The sequence below is a fragment of the Ananas comosus genome, linkage group 8, assembly GCF_001540865.1.
Source record: "Ananas comosus cultivar F153 linkage group 8, ASM154086v1, whole genome shotgun sequence".
Lineage (NCBI taxonomy): Eukaryota > Viridiplantae > Streptophyta > Magnoliopsida > Poales > Bromeliaceae > Ananas > Ananas comosus.
This window is the reverse complement of record NC_033628.1, coordinates 1,909,933-1,923,907: the sequence shown is the minus strand read 5'-3', so window position 1 is coordinate 1,923,907 and position 13,975 is coordinate 1,909,933. Positions and strand designations below refer to the sequence as shown.

Sequence of the window (13,975 nt, the reverse complement as noted above, 5' to 3'; positions counted from 1 at the left end):
TTTTAATCATATAAACAGATCAATACTTTATCTAAAATTTTATTGTCATATATCAATCATATTTTGTAAGATTTTTTATTTTCAGCGTTAATTTTGAGTCAGCTTGTCAACTAGGAAATGATTCGAAAATCGAAATTTTTTTAGAGGTACTTCAAAATTACTTATAGATGCAAGTCTAAGGAGTGGCAATCGTCGATTCGAAGTCGAACATCGAAAAATTAGAAGTACAAGAGCGCTCGCGTACTTTCAGAAGCATACGGACCAGACGGCAATATATACTATATATATATATATATATATATATATTATATATATATAATTATATTATATTTATTAATATTATATATGGTAGCTTAACTTTAATAGGTGTAAGCCGGCTTGTAACAATTGGGGAGTTTTTGTGCCGTTGGATGAAGAATGTGCGGTTAGGACTGATAGTGATCCCCAGTTAATTGATAGTGGTCCTAGGGTTGAGTGGGTAGTATGGTTTAATAGTATTATCTAACGGGTGGAATGATCAAGGATAGATCTACACGGAGATAAACTCATAGTACAAGGATTGGTAATCGATCGATCAAGTGGATATAGCAGGACTAATATATATATATATATACTAGTTTAAGTGGACGTGCAATGCAGTTCGACATACTCAACAATAAATTTTATAAATCATATTTAAGATTCAATATATAGTATTTAATTATTACTAAATAAATGACAGAATAAAAATATTTAATTTATCAAAGAAGCACAAATTATCATGATATATTTGAAAGAAACCAAATTGTCACTGGAAACTAACTAAATGTCACGATCAGCCTCATTTATGTAGCAACTTTATGAAAATAGAAAAATATAAAGTAAATATTACTAAATCATCAGATGATAAAATTGAATAAATATAAATTTAATAAGAATTCATTAAAGTAAACTTTTTAGTTTAATTTTATTTCTTGAGGTTTTTGGAATAGATGATATAACAGCAATTTGTTACTGCCAATTTTGCTAAATAAATTGAATCCTGATAATCAAATTTAAATACTACAGAAAAATAAATAATTAAATTTAATCCTATCAAGTTTGTTATATTAACGTGCGAATGTTATATAACACTGAATTGATTTACACTAGCATCTCTCCTATGACTAATGTGTGTTTGCATTATTTTGTCTAGATCGGATCAAATCTAATTCACTCATGTTTCAATCTTCTAATAATTAGTTATTAATATTTTTTTCATGTGAAATGATAAAAAGGAAAACTTTACTTATAATTTAGGGCGATTAAACATCATAAAATAAAAAGTGATTGAATTTGAACAACCATTCTACATACATTAAGAAAACTAAATAATATAGAAGTTTAGTAGTAGTATAGAAGGTAGCGAGGCGAATGTTCGGCGCGATGCCAAGCGATAACAATGACGAAGATGATGAGAATGTGGGGTTTCGACAATGGGACATGAGAAATATATTACTAAAAATATTTGAGTCATATTTGAGAAAAATATAGATAAAAATTAAAAAATATTATTTTATATTATATATTATATATATATTTATATATATATATATATATATTATATAATATTATATTGAAATATATAGGTAAAAATGAGAAAATACTAAAAAAATATGTAAGCAATATAATGGCACATTAACAAAATTTGAGATGAAATTAAAATAACCTTTCTACTATGGAAATGCGATAATGTGCGACGGAACAGTGATGTGATGATGTACCGGTGTCGACAACGGAGATAAATAAAAAAGGATATTATTAAAAAATATTTGAGAATATTTAAGAAAATAATAACAAAAATAAAAAAATATTATTAAAAAAATATATATTTTATATTTGAGAAATTTATAAATGAAAATGAGAAATATTAAAAAAATACTAAAACAGTATAAAGACATATTGAAAAAAGAGAAATTTCAGATGGGATCAAAATACCTCTACAATTGTGCGAAGGCGGCGAAAGTGGCGAAAGCGATAATGTGTCGGCGCCGGTGATGACGACGACGACATAGTAATGTCGAAATCAGAGACAAATGAGAAAGTATATTACAAAACAAATATTTAAAAATATTTTAAAAAATATAGATAAAAATAAAAAAATATATTACTAAAAAATATATATTTTATATTTGAGAAACATATATGTGAAAATAAGAAAAAATAAAAAAAATATACTAAAATAGTATAAAGGCACATTAAAAAAAAAAAATTTCATATGGGATTAAAATACCTTTTTAATTATGACGAAAGGCGGCGAACACAAAAATGTATCGGCACAGGCAACGATGATGAGTAGCACGATGACTATATATCGCTGTGACAAATGAGAAAATATATTACTAAAAAAATATTTGAAAAAAATATAGATAAAAAGAAAAATTAATACTACTAAAAGTTAAATGAGAAAATACCAAAAAAGATATGCTAACAAAAAAAGATATGATGTATATATTGTGTAATAAATATTATTATGAAATAAGATTGGGTAGTGTAGATATTATATGCAAAGGTATTAAAATATATTCTATATTTGAGAATGCGGAGAATATTTTGGTGGGTATTATTTAAATATTTAATATTTTGCTAAAAAAATTTAAAATTATATTTAATTAACGATTTAGTTTTGATTGAGCGGGTATTAATTTTGTTTAGAAATATTCTATGCTTTTATGATACATTATTTAAATACTGAATATTTTACTAAAAATATTTAAAATTATATTTAATTAACGATTAATGATTTATTTTTGATTTTGGGATATTAAAATTTTTTTAGCAATATTTAAGGCCTCTATGGCGTGCCAAATTTTAATACTCGTCAAAATTAAATCTACTATCTTATGTGAGGAAAAATCTACTATTATGAATTAATAAAATTCAAATTATCAAATTCGGGGATATTAAATTTTGGAGGACATTACAAATTTAAAATTTAATTTTGAATATTACGTCATGGGCAGGTAATACATTACGTGATTAGTGGAGGTATTACGTGATTGTCGTGTATTACATTAGATATGAGGTAAATTTAGTTTTACGTATTATATGATGGGTGGGTAGAAAAAATTTTTTTGAGAAACGCGGCTTAAATAGGAGATAACAGATATGGAGGGTATTTTTTTCAACAAAAATGACAAATACTTTTATTTTTATTCATTGGATGAGATCAGAAATAACAGATATGGAGGATATTTTTGTCAACAAACATGACAGATAATTTTATTTTTATTCATTGGATGAGATCCAATGGCGCAAACTTAAGATCTATATTTGATAAAAAATTATTATTTAAAAATTTATTTAAAATAGATAAGATATATTCTATATTTGAGAACTAAGAGAATATTTTGGTGGGTATTATTTAAACATTTAATATTTTGCTACAAATATTTAAAATTATATTTAATTAACGATTTAGTTTTGATTAGGCGGGTATTAATTTTTTTTTTTAGAAATATTCTACACTTTTATGACGCATTATTTAAATAATAAATATTTTACTAAAAATATTTCAAATTATATTTAATTAATGATTTAGTTTTGATTTGAAGGTATTAAAATTTTTTAACAATATTTAACGCTTTTATTACGCGCCAAATTTTAATACTCGTCAAAATTAAATCTACTATCTTATGTAAGGAAATATCTACTATAATAAATTAAAATTTAAATTATCAAATTCGCGGGTATTAAATTTTGGTGGGAATTACAAATTTAAAATTTAATTTTGAATACTACGTGTTGGCAGATATTATGTTTGAGAAGAAAAAATATTTGAGAAAACACGTGGATAGCAAATAAATTTAATTTTACGTATTACGTGATTAGCGGAAGTACGTGATTGGTGGGTATTACGTTAGATAAGAGATAAATTTAGTTTTACGTATTACATTATTGGTGGATAGAAAAAAAATATTTAAAAAATGCGGTGTATATAGGAGATAACGCATATGGAGGGTATTTTTGTCAACAAAAATGACAGATACTTTTATTTTTATTCGTTGGATGAGATAAAACGGTGAAAACTTAAGATTTATATTTGAGAATAAATTCTTATTTAAAGATTTGTTTAAAATGGATAGTTGAAAATTACCGGACATGACAATATTAGTAAAAAAGATAGAGACATTTTGGAAAGGGATAAAATTATAAACTCACAAGCTTTTATAAAATGTATATATATTAAGATAATATTATATATCTTATATTATATATATATATATACGAGAGAGAGAGAGAGAGAGAGAGAGAGAGAGAGAGAGAGAGAGAGAAGTGGGGCTACTATGCTTCGAAAGCACGGAGCCTTTGTGCTTAGGTCGTTTTCGATGCTGCGACTTTCAAATTGTCGATCGGCTCGTATAACTTGATCTAGGTATTCAAGTATTTAGAAAATATAATTTTACATTTTTTTATATATTTGCCTAGTGAACTAAATGACTAAATCAATGGTTGAAAATAAAAATCGTACAAAACGTGATAATATAACATTAAAATTTTAGGATCAAAAATATGTGATCTTGTTTTATATAGTATAAAGATATTTCTGTCAAAATTTCACCGTGATTTGGATATTTCTACACCGTTAAACTTGCAAACGGCTCACTACGACCATTAAAATATAATTGATTTTGATTCGCTCGATCACTAGGCAAATGATATCGAAAAATCACAAAATTTATTTCTAGATACTTCAAATACTCTAGATCAAGTTTTTCGGTAGCCGATCATCAATTTGAAAGTCCAACATCGAAAAAACTTGGAGCACGGAGCGCTCCGTGCTTCCAGAAGCATATTAGCTGCACTCTATATATATATATATAATTGAGCTAAACCCCTTGCTGCTTTGATTTCTAACCTTTGAATCTGCTCCTTAATTACTAATAACTTTGATCAAACATATTCCACTACCACCACCTACCACCATCATCTCAATTCTACATCTCTCCTCGACCATGGCTAAAAACTCAAAAGCACAACCCCTTGGTGCTTTTTGAGGTAATTTACTAACCTAACTCAATATATATATATATATATATATATATATATATATATATATATATATATATATATATATATATAAGTAATATATAGAAAGAGAGAGAGAAGTGAGTGAGCTACTAACTATCGAAAATATAAAAAATTTGCTGCTTGATTTTTTCGGTCTTTAAATGAATTCCTTTAAACATTTCAATATTTATATTAATATTATTATCTGGTGATAACCACTCAACTTTAGAAATACTATAATGAGCTCTATCAAAGTCAACCACTATAATTAGACTCGTCTTGAAAGCATAACACTAAGATGCTTATTGGTACATCCGGTGCGAATAATATCTTTATCGTATAGAAGAAAATACAGTTCAGCCTTGCATTGGTAAACACATATTGTCCACACATTGAAATCGACTATCAAACTAATTGACATATTCCATTAGCCTTGTTATTTTTCATAAACCAACTTATAATTTAATTAATTTTGACTCAATCCAAATTCAAAAGGAAGGCACCAACTTAACATGACCTAGTAAACAGACATGTTGGATAACTCACTGATGGATCATTATACTTGCAGGTCGTATGAATATGAATAGAATCGATCATTATACTTGCAGGTCATATGAATATGAATAGAATTTATCTGTAAACTTTTAGATAGTTAGCATTTTTATCCATACCCGGCCAATATGCAGGTTACCGGCAAGATTTTTTTTTTTTACTCTTATATTTCCCAAATACAAAACACGTATATATAATTTTTAAAAGTATAGCATAACTTATTATTTAAACATCATAACATATAATAAATAATATAAAATCTTAAAATGCATAAATTATATAATATAAAAGTATTTTATCATTACAAATTTTTATGCAACAAAATTAATAAAATTTTTCATGATCATGAAATATCATAAAGATTATTTTTTTTAATTCAAAAAATATATACGAGTACCTGTGGGTATCCACTGATTACCCTAAGGGTGCGTTTGGTTCACGCTATCTTTTAAAGATTCCTAATAATCCAGTAGGAATAAAAAAAATATGACGGTGTTTGGCTAAACGCACTAAGTAATCTAGTTGGTAATATTAGATTTACTTGGGAATAAGATTCATCCCAAAATACTAATCTTATTCCCTTGAGGGAGGGTGGATATTCTCATATTAATGAATTGGGGTAATCCTAATATGTCTAATCTCTTTCTTTCTCCCTACCGGCCAGCTAATTAGTATTATTTTTCTTTACTTTTAACCTCATATCTCTTTCTAAACTTATCTTTCTCTCTAAAATTTAATTTTTTTCTCTCTCTAAACTAAGCTTTCTCTCTCTATCTTTTTCTAAAATCTCAACTCTCTCACTCCCTCTAATTTCGACTCTATTTCTCTCTCTATTTTTTTTTAATTATGCTCTCTCTCTTTAACCTATACTCTCTCTCCCTTTTTTCTAAAAAGATGCTAATATTTTTTATAGTATTATATAAAATTAATTAAAAAATAAATTAATTAATTGTATATTTTTTTTAATTTTAAATAACATGGTTAAATAATATGACCGTGCGAACCAAACACAGAAATTCAACATTCTTAGTAATAGGATGAATAGAAATAAAATTTTCGGACATCTTTTCATTCCTAGTAATTTTTCATAATGCGAACCAAACGCACCCTAAATGCTCACAACTTAACATATACCTACACATTTTATCCATAATTTTTTGGATAAAAAAAATTAATATTCATATCTTTACTGGTAACATGTGGGTACATAGGGATAGAAATTGTCAGATCCGGATGCAAATGATAATGTTTAATGGGCTGGTACTCAAAATGACATTTTAAATGGCAATCACTCCTTTTATATATATATATATATATACTACCATGCATACATCATTCACTCAATCTCAACACTCTCTGCGCAAGAGGAATTAAGTGTTAGAGATGTCCCCTGCAACTCTTCTTGCAGCAGCAATAACTTTGGTGATCTCTACTCTCGTTGTTCTGCTGCTGCTGCCGTTTCAGCGGAGCGTTAATGCGAAGCGAAAGGCGTCGACGAAGCGGCTCCCGCTGGGGGAGATGGGGTGGCCCGTTGTCGGCTCCACCTTCGCCTTCCTCCGCCCGCACCGCGCCACCGCGCTCGGCGACTACATGACCCAGAAGATCTCAAAGTTATCCCCTTCTCTTTTACTTCCTTTTCTTTTTTTTTTCTCTCTCTCTTTTACTCAGAATTCGATATTAAACGTCTAAATCTAGCCCTAATTAATCAGTCATAAATATTACAGAATTCTTGTCTAATTCAAAATAATAAAAGAAACGAAACAAAATTCTCAAAATTAATAAAAGAAAACCTAAAACTGCAAACTCGGAGAACTGAACGATTGACTTTGGGTGCCAAGCCGAGCCGGTCCACGCGTGCATCTCGAAAAACTGGTTTCAGATTGGAACTGCATGCTGAAAACGGACGCATGTACGCAAAGTTACGACCGTTTTACTAAACCCAGATCTAAACTAAGATCTTATTGCCCGCATAGTACATCTCTACTAAAAGAGATTGCTGATAAAAGTATCTGTAAGTATTTGTATACGTATGATATGTTCAGGTACGGTCGGGTGTTCACGGCGAGACTGTTCGGGAGGGTGTCGATCGTGTCGGCGGACGCGGAGCTGAACCGGCATGTGCTGAACAACGACACGCGGCTTTTCGAGAACGCGTGGCCGCCGCACGTCCCGCGGCTGATGGGCAAGCACTCGACGGTGCTGTCGACAGGCGACGCGCATAAGCAGAAGAAGTCCATCATCCTCAGCTTCGTGAGCACCGCCAGGACCCAGTCCTTCATCCGCAGCATCGAGCGGCAGGCCGCCGCCCTCGTCGCCTCCTGGAAAGGCCGCAACGTCATCTACGGCGTCGACGAGACCAGAAAGGTACGTTTCACTATAATAAATCTTACATTTAAGAACATTTTAAATATATAATAACTAACGATGTTTTGAGGTACCGGCAAGAATAATTTCTAACGCTCGTAAAAAAGTCGAGCAAGAAATCGTTAAATAAATATGTCGAGATAAGTATACTGGTGCTTTAATATAACGTCGAAAAATTTTTATCAGTATTTTGATAAAAATATGTTTATTGGATTTAATCCCGGTATAGATAAAATAATGTTTGGTTGGAATAGGTGGAATAAGAAGTATAGTAGGTAAAATAGTATTTTGTTTGGTTGGAATAATGGGATTAGCTAACCCCACCCCCCAAATTGAATGTTTGAAAATAACTTCAGGGTTAAGGGCTTATTTCACCCCTTAACCCCGAACCAAACAGGTGCGTAGGCTCTTCATCAAAAACTCTCTCGTCATGCATTTTTTTATTTTTTCTTACCAACCAACTTTAACTTCACAACATTAACCGGAGGAATCTTCAAAGTTTCATGTCACAATTACTTTAATTGGTTTTTCGTCCCATACAACTACAAGTGGAGCACTCGGTGAGTCTACAAAGTCATGTCTCCTAGAGGAAATTAGGCCACCCTTCCAGCAATTGATTTTCATAATACTTTTTTATGAATATAAATATATTATTGGTAAAAGAAAAGGTAAAATAAGATATAATATAATTATAATTAGTGTTTATAATTTAATTAGAATTATTAGCTAGTGCACATTGATTAACAATTTTTCTTGGCTCATATATATATATATATATAGAGAGAGAGAGTCTGACTGGGATATTATTAATAGTACTAAATATTTTGTGCTATAAATTATATGATTAGAATGATAATATTCCCTTAACTTCTTCATTGTGCTATAAAGTATTTCATCATTAAATCTACATCTTAATTAATTTCAAATTTTAGATCATACCATTCTACCAGCCACCTACTAAACCATAGAGGAGAATTCGTATCACAATGAAGAAGTTAAGGGAATATTATCATTCTAATCATATAATTTTTCATTCAAGAATTATAAACTTAGTAGTAAAAAAGTTCAAACACTTAGTGTTATCAAATTTTCTACCATTAGATCTTCTCTTTTGATTATTCCTATCCGTTAGATCATACTATTCAACCAAACCACCCACTCAAGTTTGGAAGATCACTATCATACCAACCGCACATTCCTTCATTCAAGAACCGAATCTAATAGCACAAATGATTTGGTGTTATTAATAGTATAATAGCCTGGTTATATATATATATATATATATAGAGTTGAGTTATAATACTTTTACAAGTATCACCATCATGGTGCTATTAGGTTTTAAGCCATTGGATCTACTTTTTTATTATTAATGGCCCTTGGATTAAACACTATTCCACCTACCACCACCTACCACCACCTACCACCATCATCTCAACCTCACATCTCTCCATCCAAGGGCTAAAAACACACAAGTATCACCCACATGATACTTTATTAAGTATTCTAGCCCTACTTCTCTCTCGTATATATATATAATAATATATATAAATAGAGAAGAGAGGAAGAGAGAGAGAGAGAGAACATTATGCCTACTATACTATAAAATAGTACCTAGCCTTGTATATGAGTTTTCGGCCGTTGGATGAAAGGAGCAGTTAGGATGATAAGTTGGTCCCCTAGAGTTTTAGTGGAGTGGTTGCCGTTATAGTTATATCCTAACGGGGTGGAAATGATTCAAGGGTAGATCTAATGCTAGAAAACTAATAGGTATCAAGGCTTGGTACTATCAATAGTTATAGTAGGCGGAAGGATATAATATATATATTTATATTATATATATATATATTTATATATATATATATAGTATATATTATATATAGAGTAGATGTTTAATATACTATCGGCAGAGCATAAAGTAGTTGTTTCCGAATTTTTTAGCCTTAGAATCAGCAATTGGGATCATTTTAACCATTGGAATTAATATTTATTAATTCAATGGGGACACTCACCCTAAGGGCACACTAAACCTAAGGGGACGTATCATGCCCAACTGTAATCTTCTAATCTAAAGTGCTAAAAAAGTTAGAAAGGCACTAACATTTTATACTTTCGATATATTAGCTACTCTATATTAATATATATATAATATATTATATAATATATTATTCACTTATATATATATATAGTGCTTAATCATTATTATATTTATTTGCAGTTTTCATTCTATGTAATATCAAAGGTGATGGGAATGAACTCAAAACAACCCGAAACCAAGATGAGTAAGTATACGCGTTATGGACTTAGCCAAGGGGTTCTCCTACAATTCCAATTATTTTGCCTGAAACAAATAATACAAAGGCTCTAAGGGGTAAAATTGCCTATATAAAAATTACGATAAAAGACATACCGTATTTTCTTGAATTATATGAACCACTTGAAATCGACAATACAATTTTGTTTTAAAATTTTGATTTTATTATCCAACTTTTCAACGAATTTTTAGTTAGTTATTTCATAATATAAATAGTATCATTGACTACTCAATTCGAAAGACAAAATTTCAAATGGATCGATAGTGAATATTAAAAATGTTTCATGTTTTCAGATAAGTTGATGTACATTAAATTGTTTGCATTTAAGTACATCTCCATCTTTAAGTTTCAAAATGTAGTGTACTATATATGGTATTATAGTTTTTGCCGGGGTTACAGGAGAGGGAGTATTTGAAAAATTGGTGGAGCAAATTGATGAAGAGAAGCGATAAACGAAAGGAAGGGAAGTCGACGAGGAGGACGATTCGTTGACTGTGAACTGTCGAGATACGTCAGTACTCGACAGAAGGAGATGATCGACATAACTCAGGGCCTGATTTTCGCCGGTCATCATACGACGGCGCGGACTTTATCTTTAGCATTCTATTTTTTGGCGCATTGTCCGAAAGCTATTGAGCAGATGAGGGTAAAGTTGTGCAAATACTGTATTGATAAGTTAATAGGTCAAAAACATAGAGAACTTATCATGAATCATCTTTATTTCCTTATCTAACTTTTCAAAATTTTAATTTTACTTTCCAGTTTTTAAATTTATTTAATTCGAATTAATCAACGATACTTTGACTTTTTCAAAATTTGAATGTATCATATACCTCCATTGATTTAATTAGTATACTTCATGCAATTATTACAAATATAAATTTTTAAAATAAATAATTAGTTTAAATTTTAAAGTAAAGATACCTGACGGGCTCAAATCAAATAATTTAAAAAATTAAATAAAAAATTAAAATTTTGAAAAATTGGGTATCCAAATCAGAATAGTTCATAATTTAGAAAAGTTTTGTATATTGTTACTTTAATAAACGACATTATCTGAGGGAAAAAAAAAAAAGTTTTTTTAGTTGGAATTAATTTTTTGGGCGGTTTCAGGAAGAGCGCGATCGATGTTTGAAATCCAAGAGTGAGAATGGAGGGAGCAACCTAACGTGGGATGATTACAAGGATTGCGAATTCACCCAAAATGTGAGCTTCCAATAAAAAAAATAAGGAAAAAAAAAATCACTTTTTTTATTGAATATAAATATTATTATTATTCTCTCCTAGCTTAAGTTATTGAAGAATAACAATTGTATGACATAGATTACCATGATACAAAAAAAGGCAATATATATATATATATATATATATATAGTCCAGCTGCTATACTATTGATAGCATCAAGCACTTGGTGCTATCAGGTTTTCTACCGTTAGATTTATTCCTTTCATTATTTTTACCCGTTAGATTATACTATTCGACCAACCACCCACTCAATCTTAAGGGGCCCACATCATTCTAACCGCATATTTCTCGATCCAAGGGCTAAAAAATTAATAGTTTCAACAACTTGGTACTATTAATAGTATTCCAGCCCAGTACTCTCAAAAGCACCAAGGAAGTGGTGCTTTTGCACCAAGGAAGTGGTGCGTTTGAGTTTTTAGCCATTGGATGGAGAAATGTAGAGTTGAGATGATAGTGGTAGGTGGTGATAGATGGAATAGTGTTTGATCCAAGAAGTATGTATTAGTAATTGGGGAGTAGATCCAAGGGTTAGAAACTTAGAAGCACCAAAGGATTGGTGCTTCTAAAAGTATTCTAGCTCAATTATATATATATATATATATATATATATATATATATATATATAGTGTGTGAGGCTACTATGCTTCTGGAAGAACAGAGCCTTCCGTGCTTCCAGGTCGTTTCGATGTTGCGATTTTCGAATCGTCGATCGCTCGTTAAACTTGATCTAGAATATTTGAAGTACCTAAAAATAAATGTTATATTTTCGATATCATTTGCCTAGTGATCAAAAGGGTTGAAAATCAACTAATTTTATATGGTCGTAGTAAGCGTTTGCAAGTTAACGGTGTAGAAATATCCAAATCGTGAAATTTTGATAGAAAATTCTTATATTATATAAAAAAGATCAATATTTGATCTAAAATTTTAATGTCATATTATCACGTTTTGTAAGATTTTTATTTTCAGCCGTTGATTTTGAGCCCTTCGTTCACTAAGCAAATAATATCAAAAAATCGCATAATTTATTTCTAGTACTTCAAATACTCTAGATAAAGTTTAACGGAGCGATCGACGATTCGAAAATCGCAACATGGAAAACAACCTGGAGCACAGAAAGCTCTGTACTTCAGAAGCATAGTAACCTCACACTCACTCTCTCTCTCTCTCTCTCTCTCAATATAATATAAGAACATAAATTTTTCAACTTTAATGTTGCAACAATATTTGTCTTGTGAAGGTCATTAGCGAGACTCTGCGACTCGGAAATGTTGTTAGGATCTCCTTAGGAAAGCAAGCGTAGAACACGAATATAAAGGTACTTCGCTATAATTTGATACAGCTAGCAATCCAACTTGTTGTTCCACTCAGTTCGTGTTCGGCTCAAGATGAGCTCGGTATCGATCGCTCGTGTAATAAACGAGCCGAACACGAGCTGATTTTTTTACTTGAAATTTTAATAAATCAAACATGAGTCAGCTCGCTTGTGTTCGGTTCTATATAACTTGAATATATTGCAAATTTCTACTATTTGGATTATGGGCCAACTCAAATGTAAAGAAATCTATATTTATAAATTTTAATTATTAGATTAAAATTTTAATGTTCTAATTTTCTCTCAACTTTTCGCTCAGCAATAGAACTAACAATTTACCTTATTGTTCGCGATCTAGCTCGTGTTTAACTTGTTAATAAACAAGACGAGCACAAACTAGATTTTTCAACTCAGTATTTTGATGAGTCAGCTCATGTTCGGCTCCTTTAATAAATGAACGAATACGAGTCGACCTCAACTCGCTCGTGTTCGGCCGTTGACGGCCCTAATTTGATATTTTATCACATTTTTTTCGAATAGGGATAATTAACTAATGTTTTTATTGCTTTAAATGAGCTAATTAATTAATGTTAATTAGTACTTGTCTCTTCTAGACTATGTAATTCCACAAGGAACTGGTGTCATAGTACACCTAGCTGCAGCACATTTGGATGAATCAGTTTTTGAAGATCCTTATGAATTCAATCCATGGAGATGGGAGGTGAGCTCTTAATCAAAACCAGCTTCTTCTTCCAAAAGCACTTCCAATTAGTACAAAAACAATTCACCCCCCTAACTGATTCATCTTGTTTCTTCTACTTTGTAGACTTTATCTGATACAAAGAAGGCCAGTTTCATGCCATTTGGTGGGGGGATGAGACTCTGTCCAGGTAGAGACCTAGCAAGGATGGAAATTGCAATATTTCTCCACACACTAATCCAGAACTACAATTTTGAGTTAATCGGACCGGATCATCCGATGGCGAAGCCACAAGTCGATTTCCGTAACGGTTTACCGATTAAGCTCAAACCGGTGGCTAACTAAAGTTCACGAGTTACATTTGGAATAATATAGTGATCATGCATCTATCATCCATATGTAACTTGGTTTAGTTACTCTTATATGTAATAAGTTTAAATGAATTTGTTTCTATATATT

General features: G+C 30.5%; 1 long non-coding RNA gene across 1 annotated transcript; it reads left to right on the top strand.

The window, feature by feature from the left end:
* On the top strand, nt 10,797-12,805 carry LOC109714496. The gene is made up of 3 exons (XR_002217389.1): nt 10,797-10,902; nt 11,370-11,462; nt 12,742-12,805. It is a non-coding gene; the product is annotated as an uncharacterized LOC109714496 (long non-coding RNA).